The following is a 13,026-nucleotide window of genomic DNA, read 5'->3' as shown; positions in this document are numbered from 1 at the left end:
GATATCATCTATGTTTCAAATAAATTAAAGTCAGTGATTTAGTCAGCCTGTTTATTTGAGGTAGAATAAAATGTTGCAACAATATACTCATTATGGTGGCCATGAAAACACATGGATCAGACCTCCTGTTAGGGGCAGGTCATTGATTGACAGCCTCAGGAAAGGCCCCTCTAGATCACCCATCATATTTGCCTGAGACCATACTTCTGGTGGGCCGCTCCCAAAGAATGACCAAGTACACTGGGGAACTAATGTGGCCCCTTTCTCTATAAGGTAGGATTCCTCCTGTGGGTGACTTTGACTTAGGGACTCCCCAGTCTGTCTGGCGGAAACTTTCTTGGAACTTTGTTACCATTGGAAAGTCTTTCTGTCATCCTTCCTTTTCTTTCTCCCCCATTGTGCTCCCTGCCCTAATAAATCTCTTGCACATCTAATGCCATTTTCTCTGTACTTCTGAATTAACACAATAATGCTCACTAACAGCTTATTTTCTCTTCAGCTCAACACAATGGATAGGTCAACAGGAATGTACAACATAATGTACCTTTGATATGTAAATTGGTATTTGGCTTGGAGCCATTGTTATCTGGTTTACAGTTTACTAAAGAATCAAGGAGGAAAAACAGTGGAGAAAGATAACATCTGTGTCTAAATGATCCCCGAGGCCAGTATGCTATCTTTGATGAAAATACTGGTAAAAGCAGGAAATGTCAATCCACCCAGCTGGACAAATACTATTGCTCTGGTTCAGTGATAGATTTCAATAAATATTTTGGAGATGGAATTGAAGGGGCATAAGCTACAGAATAGGGAAGTTGAATTCTCAGGAAGTTCTGTACACGGCAGAAATCTCAAGGCTTCATGGAACAACCAGTAAAATCATTCATTCGTTCATTTTAAATATTTTTTTCAAATCTTTTGAAACTATCTAGTTAAGTCTAAAGTGTAATGATTCCATTTGATAGACCTTCTTATAAATTCTCAATGAAATTAGTTGGTGATAGAGAATAGTAATATTGAAAATAACTAAGATATAAAGTAAAATTTCTTTTATATCTAGATTATGATTTTTCTGAAATGTCAGTTAAGGAAAAAACCCTTTAAATCCATACTGAATATATTTTTTTTCTTTCACATTTGTTTTACTTGGCATTATTCATATAAAAATAGTATAGTATTCAAAAAAAGTCAACATAACAAATAAGCAAAATAACCCCTTAAAATCAATTAACTTTATAAATTTAAACTTTTTTTTTTAGATTTTATTTATTTATTTGACAGAAAGAGAGATCACAGGTAGGCAGAGAGGCAGGCAGAGAGAGAGGAGGAAGCAGGCTCCCTGCTGAGCAAAAAACCCTGATGCTGGGCTTGATCCTAGGACCTTGAGATCATGACCTGAGCTGAAGGCAGAGGCTTAACCAATGAGCCACCCAGGCATCCCAAATTTAAACTTTCAAAAGTATAAAATCTAGTCCTCAGTTAATATGAACCCTCTTGCAGTCTTTCGCCTTTTTATACCTCTGTCTCAGGTGATTTCTATTTTTGGAGTGAAGGTGAGCATTGGATATGATTGAGATAATTACACCTTGTAGGGGAGATCTAGCAACCCATGGAACAGCCATTTTCTTAGGTTGCAGTAGGGTGGCAGGCCTGTGAAGTTTGAAATATCTCTTCAGTGATTTGGATATAGCCCCACCTCTGCACTGGGAACAATTGACCTCCCCATTGGAGGAGGTGATCAGAGCTGCATTGCCAGATAGCGTGAGGCCTGCTTAGAGGAGCACCCTTCGTCAGAGGTAGTGTTGTTGAAGTGATTCTATTTCAGGAAATAATTGAGGCAACTGTTCAATGAAAGGAGAAGATCTAGTTTATTTTGTTATTCAAGGTGGATCCTCTAAATCCAGATTTTATGTGGTTAGCTTTCAGAAATGAGCCATGTTACTCTTTGGGATGTTGATATTTAATAAAAGGAAAGGACATATGGCAAAATGTTTTGTTAAATCCAGAGTACATGACAGGCTTGAAGGCTACGACAGTCAACAATCTCATCTATATTCAGTAAAGGGTCATCTTTCCCCTTCCCCAGATTCTCATAACCTTTTTTTTTTTTTTTTAAGATTTTATATATATTTATTTATTTGAGAGAGAGAGAGAGAGAGAGAGAGAGGGGAGACAAAGGAAGAGAATCTCAAGCAGACTACCCACTGAGCATGGAGTCCAATGTGGGGCTTGATTTCAGGACCAACCCATGAGATTGTGACTTGGGTCAGAAACAAGAATCAGATGCCTAACTGACTGAGCTACTCAGGTACCTCTCTCATAACCTTCTTAATCAAACCAGAAATTATTGGTCATGCATTCTGTCATGTAGTCTCCTTCAAAAACATGTCTTTATCTGCCAGTTGTCTCAAGTTCTATCCAACGTCCCATTGCTTTTCAATGTTTTCCCCACTACTCAGTTCTATTTGATACTGCTGTTTCTACTCCGTAATTTGTCTACTGATAAAGCTAACCTTTTCCTGCAACCAATCTGTGTCCCAGTGACAACCCCTCAGTCTTTTTTATTTCTTCACCAGTTCTTTTTTAGTTTTCCTCCTATCTTGTGAAACTGATAAGAATTTCTGTTTATAAATGAAATCCTACTTGGTTGCCTGACTTAAACTATTATAAAATTATGACTTTAGGCATCATGCACAGGGGATTATCTGTATGTTATATTTTGCACAAAGTCTAGACTGTTCTGGAGTGTAGCGGTAGGGAATGAGATAATTTGGGAGAGATTAGAATAGCGCAGCCAAACTAAGAAATTCTATTGTTGCTGGTAAAAACAGATATCTCCTCCCTTTATGAACATGATGCTCTTTTTTTCTTTTACTACAGATAATAGAAATGATATTGCCTGTAGAAACCTCCTTCCCTCCCACTCCTTCAACATTTACACATCCCATGCTCCTATAATGGATGACAAAGCCTGTTACTCAGCCAACGGAGGAAAGACAGAATTCCAAATTATGAATAGATCTATTTTCTCCCAAATTTCTGCCTCTTCAGCATTTTAAAGATACTCGTTCTTCATGGTGCTCATATCTGGCATTCCTCCCTAAAACACAAATCCTCTTGCTATAGTTTTCTTAAAGAAAAGTAGAAAGAATGACACATGAGATAATGCCCTAGATTGCTTTTCTGTGTAGCAGGAGCCAGCATGCTGTTTGAATTTTGGCTGCAATATGGTAAAGTCTGCTTGCTTTCAATTATTCAAACCCATTTAAGTTTTTCATGCCAAGTTGGATAGCTTTATATTTCTATTTTCCCCATTCTGATTGAGACTCTTTGCATGAATTATAGCATCCCAAGGCTACTGCATGGGAAAGTAGCTTCTAAAGCCATTTAAAAAGTTCATGGTAATATAGAGGGCATGGATTGCATGGAGCACTGGGTGTGGTGAAAAAATAATGAATACTGTTTTTCTGAAAATAAATAAATTAATTTAATATTAAAAAAAAGAAGTTCATGGACTTCAAAGCAAGGAATCTCCTTGTTACTGAACTAGGTAGCCCTTTCCTTTTCCCTTTGACTTGTGGTAGCTCATGCTAGGTACTGTCCCCCACTGATGGAGTGGTCAGTAGATTTTCTTTTAGAAAGAAGACTATTACCTAAAGCAAGCACCTTTCCAAAGAAGAAACTCACGGGTCATACAACCTGTTAACTGAAAAAGCATAAACAAAAAAAAGAAAACAACAACAACAAAAAAAGATCAGGAATTGATGAGCTGATTTAGACGTTGGCAGGCGGAAGCTACCTATATCGCGGTTCTGTATGGATTCACTTGTGTCAGCCAGTAGGCGTGCTAGTCCCCATGTGTTATTTATTTATTTGTACCCTAAAGCATTAGCACTGATTGCAACAATTGAGTGACGTGGTTGGAAGGGTGAACTGTGAAATAACAAAGTCTGTGTCTGGCTGGTCATGAGGATAATGCCAAATAGCACAGCCAACTCCTGCTGGTGGCTATGTCAGCTGAGCTATCCAGAAACATTTTTTCTCTCATTTATTTATTTTTTTTAATTTTTATTAAACCAGGATTGGGACCCAGCAGGTTTGGAATGATGCCAGCATCCTGTGGAGTCGGAAGAAAAGGTTGAGAATAGAAAGTATATTGACCCAATTTATTGGACAAAGTGCAATAGAGGTGATGGAACAAGGTACCGAGGTATTCGCTCTGTGAAAGCTTTTTAGAACGAGAGATTTGGGACAACAGACTACAAATGGAGTGGGTGGTCAGGTCAAAGAAAACCCCTTTCAAGTCCTTTTGATAGAACAACTTCTTTGGATTGCTGGGAAGACTAAGATCTTCTCATCTGTTAATATTTTTTATACAATTAATTGCAAATGCCTATTTGAAATAAGGGAATTTCCAGCTGTTGTCTTGGAATGAAATGACTTTGGGAAACAAAATTAATTGGAAACAAAATTAATTGGTGTATTTCTTACTTTGCATGCATGATAGTTCCTCAATAAATAAATAAATAAATAAAAGGTCTCAGAATAGGTTCTCTTGCTTGCATAATATATTAAAATGTGCCTTAAAAATAGTCTGTAACATAGAAGACTGAAACCATTCACTCTGCCTTGTGAAGAGTTTATACATTTCATGATATATGAAATAGATGTAGCTAAAAGTCTTGCTCTGCTCTGTCTTCTGATCTATCCATCTTCATACTACCTACCCACTCAGCTAATGTGTAACTTCAAATATCAATGAAATATCGATACTTCAAATATCGATGATGTAGTCTAAAAATGCTTTCCCTGGGAAAGCTCCTGTAAAGACATTTGACCATAGCTATATCTTGGTGAGCAAATCTTCTTTGACATGTGCATGGGGGAACTTTGAGAAAACTGTAGGTATAAAACAAATTTGGGGACAGTGTTAAGAAAATAGTGGTTATGGAAAAACAGTATGTGTTTACAAAGAACAAGTTATGACGATAACATCTATTTTTTTTTTTAAGATTTTATTTTATTTATTTGAGAGAGAGACAGTGAGAGAGAGCATGAGCGAGGAGAAGGTCAGAGGGAGAAGCAGACTCCCCATGGAGCTGGGAGCCTGATGTGGGACTCGATCCCGGGACTCCAGGATCACGCCCTGAGCGGGAGGCAGTCGTTTAACCAACTGCGCCACCCAGGCGTCCCTGTGACGATAACATCTAATTTACTTTTCTACTATAGATAATGGGGCAGAGAAATTATATCCTATTGGGGCAGAATATTTGATCTAATGTTGGAAGATAGCCTTTTGGGCAATAAATACATAGGGATAGTAAGAAAAATCTGTTTGAATTATCATAGCCTAACAGAGCTGATTAAAAATTAAAAAAATGTAAAAAATTAAAAAAATTAAAAAACTAGAGGGGACATATGAAGGTATGTGATTCAGAACACTTTTCTTATTCTAATGTAGTTAGATATTTTTAGGGATAGGTGCAATGCTTATCAAATTTTCAGGTGATTCATCGTTAAAATGTTAGATTAAATTTAGTATTTTTAGAAAGATTTCTACAAGGAAAATTTCAATTGAAATTAATGTGATTAAATTAGCAGAGATGATGTAAAGTCCTACATTTAGGAAAAAAAAATAATTGCATGAGGACAGGATTCAGGCAGCTTGGCATGGAAGTTGTGTATGTGACAACGTCCTGCAGGTTTTAATCTAAACAAAAAATTAACATAAACTCTTTGTGTGCTATATCTGCCAGAAAGGCCAATGTAATCACAGAAGTGGGCAAACAACAGAAGGGAGACAGGCACCCACATAGCGCTCATCTGCACACATGTGAAATATGGTGTCCAATCCCTTTTGTCACAGAGTGGCACAGATGAGTTAGAAATTATTCCAAGGCATGCAAAGTGACTTACGAGAATTCTGGAAGTCTTCACTACTTGCTTATTCGGTACTGATAGTGTTACCTAGTATCTACTATTGCCAACCTCCACACCGTCCTCTTTTGTAAGTATTGCTTAATTTGATTGCCATCACAGCCCCTTGACATGTAGTTCTTATATTCATTATCATGTCACAGATGAGGAGCCTGAGACCTGCAGTGGTTGAATGACTTATGCAAAGTCACCAATTACCAAGTGGCAGAGGTGGAGATTTTACCTGACTCCACTCTCCCTTTGTTCAGCCTTCGAGGAACGTAACCAAAAAAGCATTACTCACTTCCATAGTTAACTCAGAGTGAAATGCAGGGCTGTACATTCAAGGTGCATAAACTCTGGCCCCAACCTGCCTTTCCACATGATTCTTGCTATGTCCTTTGATCCAACAGTGCTCCAGACAAGCTAGATCACTGTTCAGCTGTGTCTTAAACCCTGCTCTTTGATCTTACTAGTTGCTCAACTTGGAAGAGCCCTTTTCCTTGGCACTCCTGTCCAACTCCAACTGAAATGTGATTTTCTTTCGGAGATTTCCTGACTCCTTTAAATAGAACAACCTCTCCTCTAAACCTTTGAAGTTCTTCCAAAACAAATATTTTGGAACTAATATTAGTCTTCTTCTAATACTCATTTCTGTACATCTTTTAACTTTAATAAATAGTATGCTCTTTGACAACAAGGTCTATGACTTTTGCCTTGTTCTCAGAGGATTCTGTTTAGGCTTATTTCTTACACATATTAGTGGTTCAATAAATATTTCTCAAAAGAAAGAGTAACATGGATGATTGTAGTGGGTGACCTATGGAGAGAATACTGTCAAAAATATCACAAAAGTTGAGGTGCCTGGGTGGCTCAGTTGGTTAATTATCTGCTTTTGTCTCAGGTCCTGATCTCAGGGTCCTGGGATTGAGTACCGCATTAGGCTCTCTGCTTGGCAGGGAGGTCTGCTTCTTCCTCTCCCTCTGTGTTCTCTCTATTTCCTCAAATAAATAAATAAGTAAAATCTTTAAAAAAATCACAAAATATTCAGTAGGATGAGATACCTATTGAAATATATGTTGGCATTTAATAAGTTGATCTGAGAAGTGTGGAGCAGAAGGTATTCAATATACTTGGTATTCCAAAGGAATTGTCTTTCAATAGAATAAAATGTCATTTCATCTTATCTGTCATAAATGGACTTATATTTGGAAACAGTTTGAATCAGACTTGGGAAATCTAGAATTGAGAGTACAGGTGTCAGTTCTTGGGATTTTCCTTTTGTTAGAAAGTATGAGCTGGCAGATGTGGGGTTGGAGAAAGTGACAGATTTCCAAGTACAAGCCTGATGAGATATGAATATAGAAATCAAATCTCAAACATGGCTACTAAACCAAGTAGAAAAGATGTCTTTTGCACATGACAAATCAAGCTACAAGTACAATCCAAGATTTATGGTATCCAACCTGGCAAAGGAGTTCATATATTCACAGTATATAACATGGGGTAAGAGCATAGGCTTGAAGACTTCTTTTGTATGCTAAACAATGCTGTCAAAATGTAAAAAGGTTTAATCATTCAGTAACGAACTTTTGGGCCCCTTGTGTAAGTTCAGGCTGCCAAAAGAGAGTAACACACCTGATGACCCAAGGAGAGATGAGGGGGGCATCTTCCTGATGATCTCCTAAGGCTATCTGTAGTAGTATGACCCCTTTAGTCTTCCATCTTCTACACACTGTCAGCATATATACAATCCATGTCTGTAGCCAAAGATCCACATTATCAAAGCTCCTGAGACTAACTTACAAAACCAGAATGCCATTTTATTACTTCACAATAAGAAAAACAACTGCCATGCAGCAAACACGTGTGTCTCTTACATTTATCCTCATCAGCAGAACTACAGAGGAAGCTGAGCTACAGTTGGGTTTTGGGACGAATCTGGAGCTTGGATCACAGGAAATAGGAGATTTGAATGTTGACACAGTGCAGTGCAGGGAGGGTACCCTGATACATCCATCCTCACAATAGCATCAGCACTACCAAGGGGCTACAACACTTCAAGATAATCAGCTGAGTGCCTCTTCCCGGGTGTGTTCTTGAATTAATGCCTACCAGTTCGCCTCAGTGATTCCTTGCTTTTGCTGACATGGCTGGCTAATCTTTTCCTCTGAAGGATACTTAACAAGTCAGCTAATAGAAAAAGAAGAAACTATCTGTTGTTAACATCTCCTTTCTCACTTGAACCTCAGGAAAGAAAGGCCAACACTGTAGGACCAAAGGTAAATTGTCCTTATTCTACTTAACCTCCTGCTTGGGAAAATTCACCTTGAGAAGAATTAAGCAAGGATTATACAAAAGGGAAAGGAGTGAGCAAGTTTAGTGGTTGAATCAAAGGAATTCTGAGTTCCCTGGGTGACCGATTAGGTGGCTGAGTTGAATGTGTGTTGGGTACCTGGGATGGGTTCCGCTTCAGCTTCCTAAGGAGATAATGGGCCTCTGATGGTGTGACAGAGATGTCAGTGGTCTGATCACTAATAGCTGAGAACTCGAGACTTCTGGTGACAGGTATCTGTCCAGGATGGGCCTGGGAACAGAAAGCTGCCCTGTGGGCTCATATAGTATCAACACCATCCCGAGTAGACTGGACAGAAGGGAATATCTGAATGTTCTGGTCCATCAAAATCCCTGGAACTCTTGCATAACATTAGAGTGGTGGGGAGTTCCCCTCCCACCACAATAAACTACTGGTACTTAATTTTCAGTCAACCAGATATGTGTATGAAGGCTTAGAGTTGATCAACCTGACTTTGCAAACTAAAAAGATAAATTCATTTTTATTTTATGATGGTATTAAATCTTGGTGTAGGAGGTCAGCATTTATCCTAGTTCTTAATTCTTTGGGGAAAATGCACAAAAGAAAAATATCCTGTCCTGCCATCCAGAAAGCACCATCTTCTGGGGAAGATATACAAGTCGATAGGTTATTGAGTCATGATGATACTGTTGTTAAATATTATTTCAGAAATTAAGTGCAGGGCATATAAGAGAAGTTCCTATTCCAGAGTGGGTTAGGAAGAGGGAGGAAGCACACTAGTGAACCCTCCATTTACCTGACAAAGATGCCCCAACCCTAAATGAAGTCTGGGAGCAGATCATATTTATGTTCCTGGAGGAAGCTACCTTTAGCCTTTCTTGAAGAAGGAAGGGAAAATAACGTACTAGGAAAAGGAATTTGCAGAAATTCAGTTAGTTGTGAGCCAGTGCAAGCCATTTGCCCGTGGCTAATTTGAATGAATAAAATCTCTGCAAATATATTTGAAAATGACATTCGTCATTCAATAAGTTATATTAGTGATATTTTTTCCTTCTATGTGGATCCATCCATACTCACTCATCCAGGCAGCAAAGAGGATAATTAGGGACAGCTGGCTTGGATTACGGATGTTGTTTCTGATTAGGAAACTCTCTATAGTTACCTGACTCCTTATAAGGTCTGAATCTAAAATACTGTTCTCTTAGCAAAGCACTAATATATGGGCCAATCAAACCAATATATATATATATTCATCTGTAATCAAATAATTTTTTGTAATCACTATTTGTTGATCCATTACTTCATCTCCCTTTACTGTTCTGTTGAAAGAGCTGATGTAGTCTAAAAATGTAAAACAGTGGAATAAAACAGAACCTGAAAATTAACTATGAAGTTTCTGGGTTCTGTTGTGGGATATTTCCCCATATTTTATAATGGCTTTTGAGATGATTATTATCCTTTTTCTGTAGTACTACTTATGTTCCCAATTATTTAGATTTTATATTGCTGATAAACCAAAGTTTTAAATAAAAGTTGGATGAGTGGGCATTAAAAATTGCAGAAGTTGATGAAGATCAACTTAAAATAGTTGGGGACTGATGCAAATCACGAAGGAACTGATGAGAAGGCGAAGTGCAGTATTTGATGAGGTCTTCGGCTGTTTAGTTTGCTCTCCGATGATTAGATGTTTGAAAACTTTATATTTAAAAGCTGGTAAGAAAGAAAAGAAAAATGCAAGGACAAAGATAAAAGTGTGGCATATATCTGTGATATACTCAGATTATTACAAGACCCAGACAGAGCTGGGAAGTACTTGAGAAAAATAAAAGATGCATTTAAGGGTGCATTTAAGGTCTCTTTGGAACAAGAAGAGTTCAACTTATATTTTTCTCTTCATGGTTTTCTCTGCGTGCATAAAAGCTGATTCTTGTTGCCAAGGCAGCCCCTGCACTAAACATCTCACCTAAAACCTAGTGTAGTGTTCTCTATGATTCCATTTTGTTCTCCTCCTATGGGTATTAAATTAATGAAAACATACATCAAAGACCGAATTCAGGGCAATTAGGGATTTCAGATCTGAGAATTCTTTGCAATTAGTATATCAAGTATGATACACAGACGTGAGCATGGTGTGGCACTGGGAGTGGTGGGAAGAGGTATGAGGAGGAGGAAAATAAGGGATGGGATGAGTTGCTATCCCTCGCCATTCTCGCTGGGGTTTCTCGGATTATCCAGCAAGGCAGGAATGTTCACACAGCCTTATGTGAATATGTGAAGGTTTTTTTCTTTTCTTTCTTTATTTCTTTCCTTCTTTTTTGTTGTTTGTTTGTTTAGCTTTTTAGTACCTTTGCGGGAAATTCATTTCTAATTCATTTCTATGAAAAACAGACTATTTATTACAGTTAATCCAATAGAAACTATGTCTCCCTCAAGGTAGTCTGTGGTGTTTCCATCAGGAAGATCTGTGTTCTCTGGTGTTTCCCTCAGAATGGTCTAGAGTAACATACATTTGGGGAAAGTTAGATTAAATAAAATTACATAAATTTTTGTGTGTGCATGTCTCAGGGATTTAAGTACATTAATGGAAGCATTTTCCAAATGTATTTTCCACAAAAACTATGCCAAATATTTTCTATGACCAGAGTTCAGTGCATCCCACTTGGGAAATACAGGTAAAGTTACAGTCTGAAAAATAAATTTCCAAATAACTTGCTAATATGTTAATTCATGCAATTAGGGAGAATTCAAAATATGCAAAATATTATGTAATTTGTATACAAGTGGCAGATATATAAAACATGAAAGTGAAAAACAAATATAAAATGCTATGTGTTGAAACTATTGACTGTGAAATAACTTGGCTTCACAGAAGTAGGAAAGAATTGTTTATTGAGTTAAGAAAAGTGTTTGAAGAAAATATGATTCCTTTTATTATATAGAGATATGTAAATTGCATAAAGAAACTAGTTTCCTTACTTGATTTGAATATCACATTTTGTTCCTGCAAAGTCATTCTAGTGCCTGGTGTCTATTATAGATGAAGTGTCACAGTGCCTTTCTGGTCTGGAGAATTCTAAGGAAAATAGTCTGTAACAGTGTTCCCAGTGCGATATTTTATAAAAATAGTTATACAGGTGATACAGTTATGCAGATATTCACATGGTATACAAACGGATATGCACACATACAAGCTTACACTTATTTTGAAACACACGTATTTTCAAATTTGCAACATAAATTGTGTGTTGTACAGAATGGGGAAATTTAATTTCACTTAACCCTTTTTTGTTTTGTTTTATTTTAGTATTTTTGACTTTATAAAATCCCAAGGCATCATTGTGCGTTATGGAAACACTTCATTATGGGAAGGACTTGAACGGGGTGGATGCCACTGATTTCTTGGTCATTTTCTGGCCTCTAGAGTGCATAGTGACCATATAACCCCTTTCAGAGTTGTGCCTGAAATGGGCATCTTTCCATGCAGGATATGCAATCCTTGTACAGACTCTGATTTAAAATATTACTTACAGTCTTATTTGGTATTCACAATAATGGAATAGTAAGCTATCTAATGTGTTATTATTTGGTAGATATTATTTGGTAGATATTTGGTAGATATTATTTATTCTATTATTGGTTGTACTCTTTTAGGATTCTCAAAAAATTTCTCTCTTTACCTTTAGGAAATGCTTTATTATTTGTTGAACATTGATCGCAGTTCCTGATTCTCATGGAAGAAACTTCAGCATTGCCCTGGTTTGTGGAATATTTGCTGGAAGCTCCTTTGATAATGTCAGAAATGACGTCATTACTGTTCTGGGAGGAGTGCATTATTTCATGAACTTGCGTTTCGTCTTCCATACAGCATTCTTAATGGCAAAAATAAGTTATTTGTTGAAGGTAAGACTTTCTAAAACTAAACATTTTATGATAATTGAATATATTTTGAAAAAGCAGAAATTTTGAGATACTCTCATTAAGGCAATTTCCACTTTGTTTAAAATCAAATCACTAAAGTAATTGGTAATGCCCTTTCAAAGAGAGAAACAAAGTATGCACTCTGTAACATGATTCATTGCTTTCCAGAGAAGGCAATAGAAACGTATAGTTGTTTTTGAATTTTTTTTGAGTGTCTCATAATTGTAATTTACACATACAAATCCCACAGGCATATGTCACCAACAGATGGTATTTATTAAAAATCCACATGCATTCTTGGACGGTTTAAGTGTCATTCTGCCTGAAGGCAAAGAAATGGATTAGATGACCTTTCAAGGTCATTCTGCTTAGAACTTTCAAGAGTATGATGCAGAACTGTCCCAACTGTTTAAAATGCTTTTATTTAAAATATATGTGCAAGTCCAGTATGTTTGATTGCAAGTGACATATATCTAAGTTGAATCAGAGTAATAAAAAAAGTACAATGTATTGGCCACTTATAAAAGCGTGTGGTCTGCATGGGCATTAGAAATAATTGATTCAAAGAGTGGAATGCAGTAAATTCTCCTTTTCCTCTCTGTTTGTCTTTGTGGGTTGCTCATTCTCTGTTCAGTAGATAGAAGGGAACATGGGTCCAGAAACTGATGGCTCAGTCATCAAAGAGAAGTCCTTGCAGCCAGCTCTGTTTAGAAACCCTGGGCACAGCTTGACCCCAGAAGCAATCACTGTAGCCCAAGCTGTAGTATTAACATTGACTTCCCTGGGTCATGGGCCTTTCACTGGTCATGACCATATCCACACCACGATTAAGAAAGACAAAAAGACATTCCTGGTATCCTGAGACTGCCCCACCC

General features: G+C 37.3%; 1 pseudogene; it reads right to left on the bottom strand.

Moving 5' to 3' along the window:
• LOC122903587 overlaps nucleotides 1-12,094 on the bottom strand; it is a 28,412-nt pseudogene extending 16,318 nt beyond the window's left edge.
• Nucleotides 12,095-13,026: the final 932 nt, after the last annotated feature.

This window comes from Neovison vison, chromosome 3 (genome assembly GCF_020171115.1).
Source record: "Neovison vison isolate M4711 chromosome 3, ASM_NN_V1, whole genome shotgun sequence".
In the NCBI taxonomy this organism is placed as follows: Eukaryota; Metazoa; Chordata; class Mammalia; order Carnivora; family Mustelidae; genus Neogale; species Neogale vison.
Note: the sequence above shows the minus strand (reverse complement) of the source record. Positions and strands in the feature narration are given on the sequence as shown.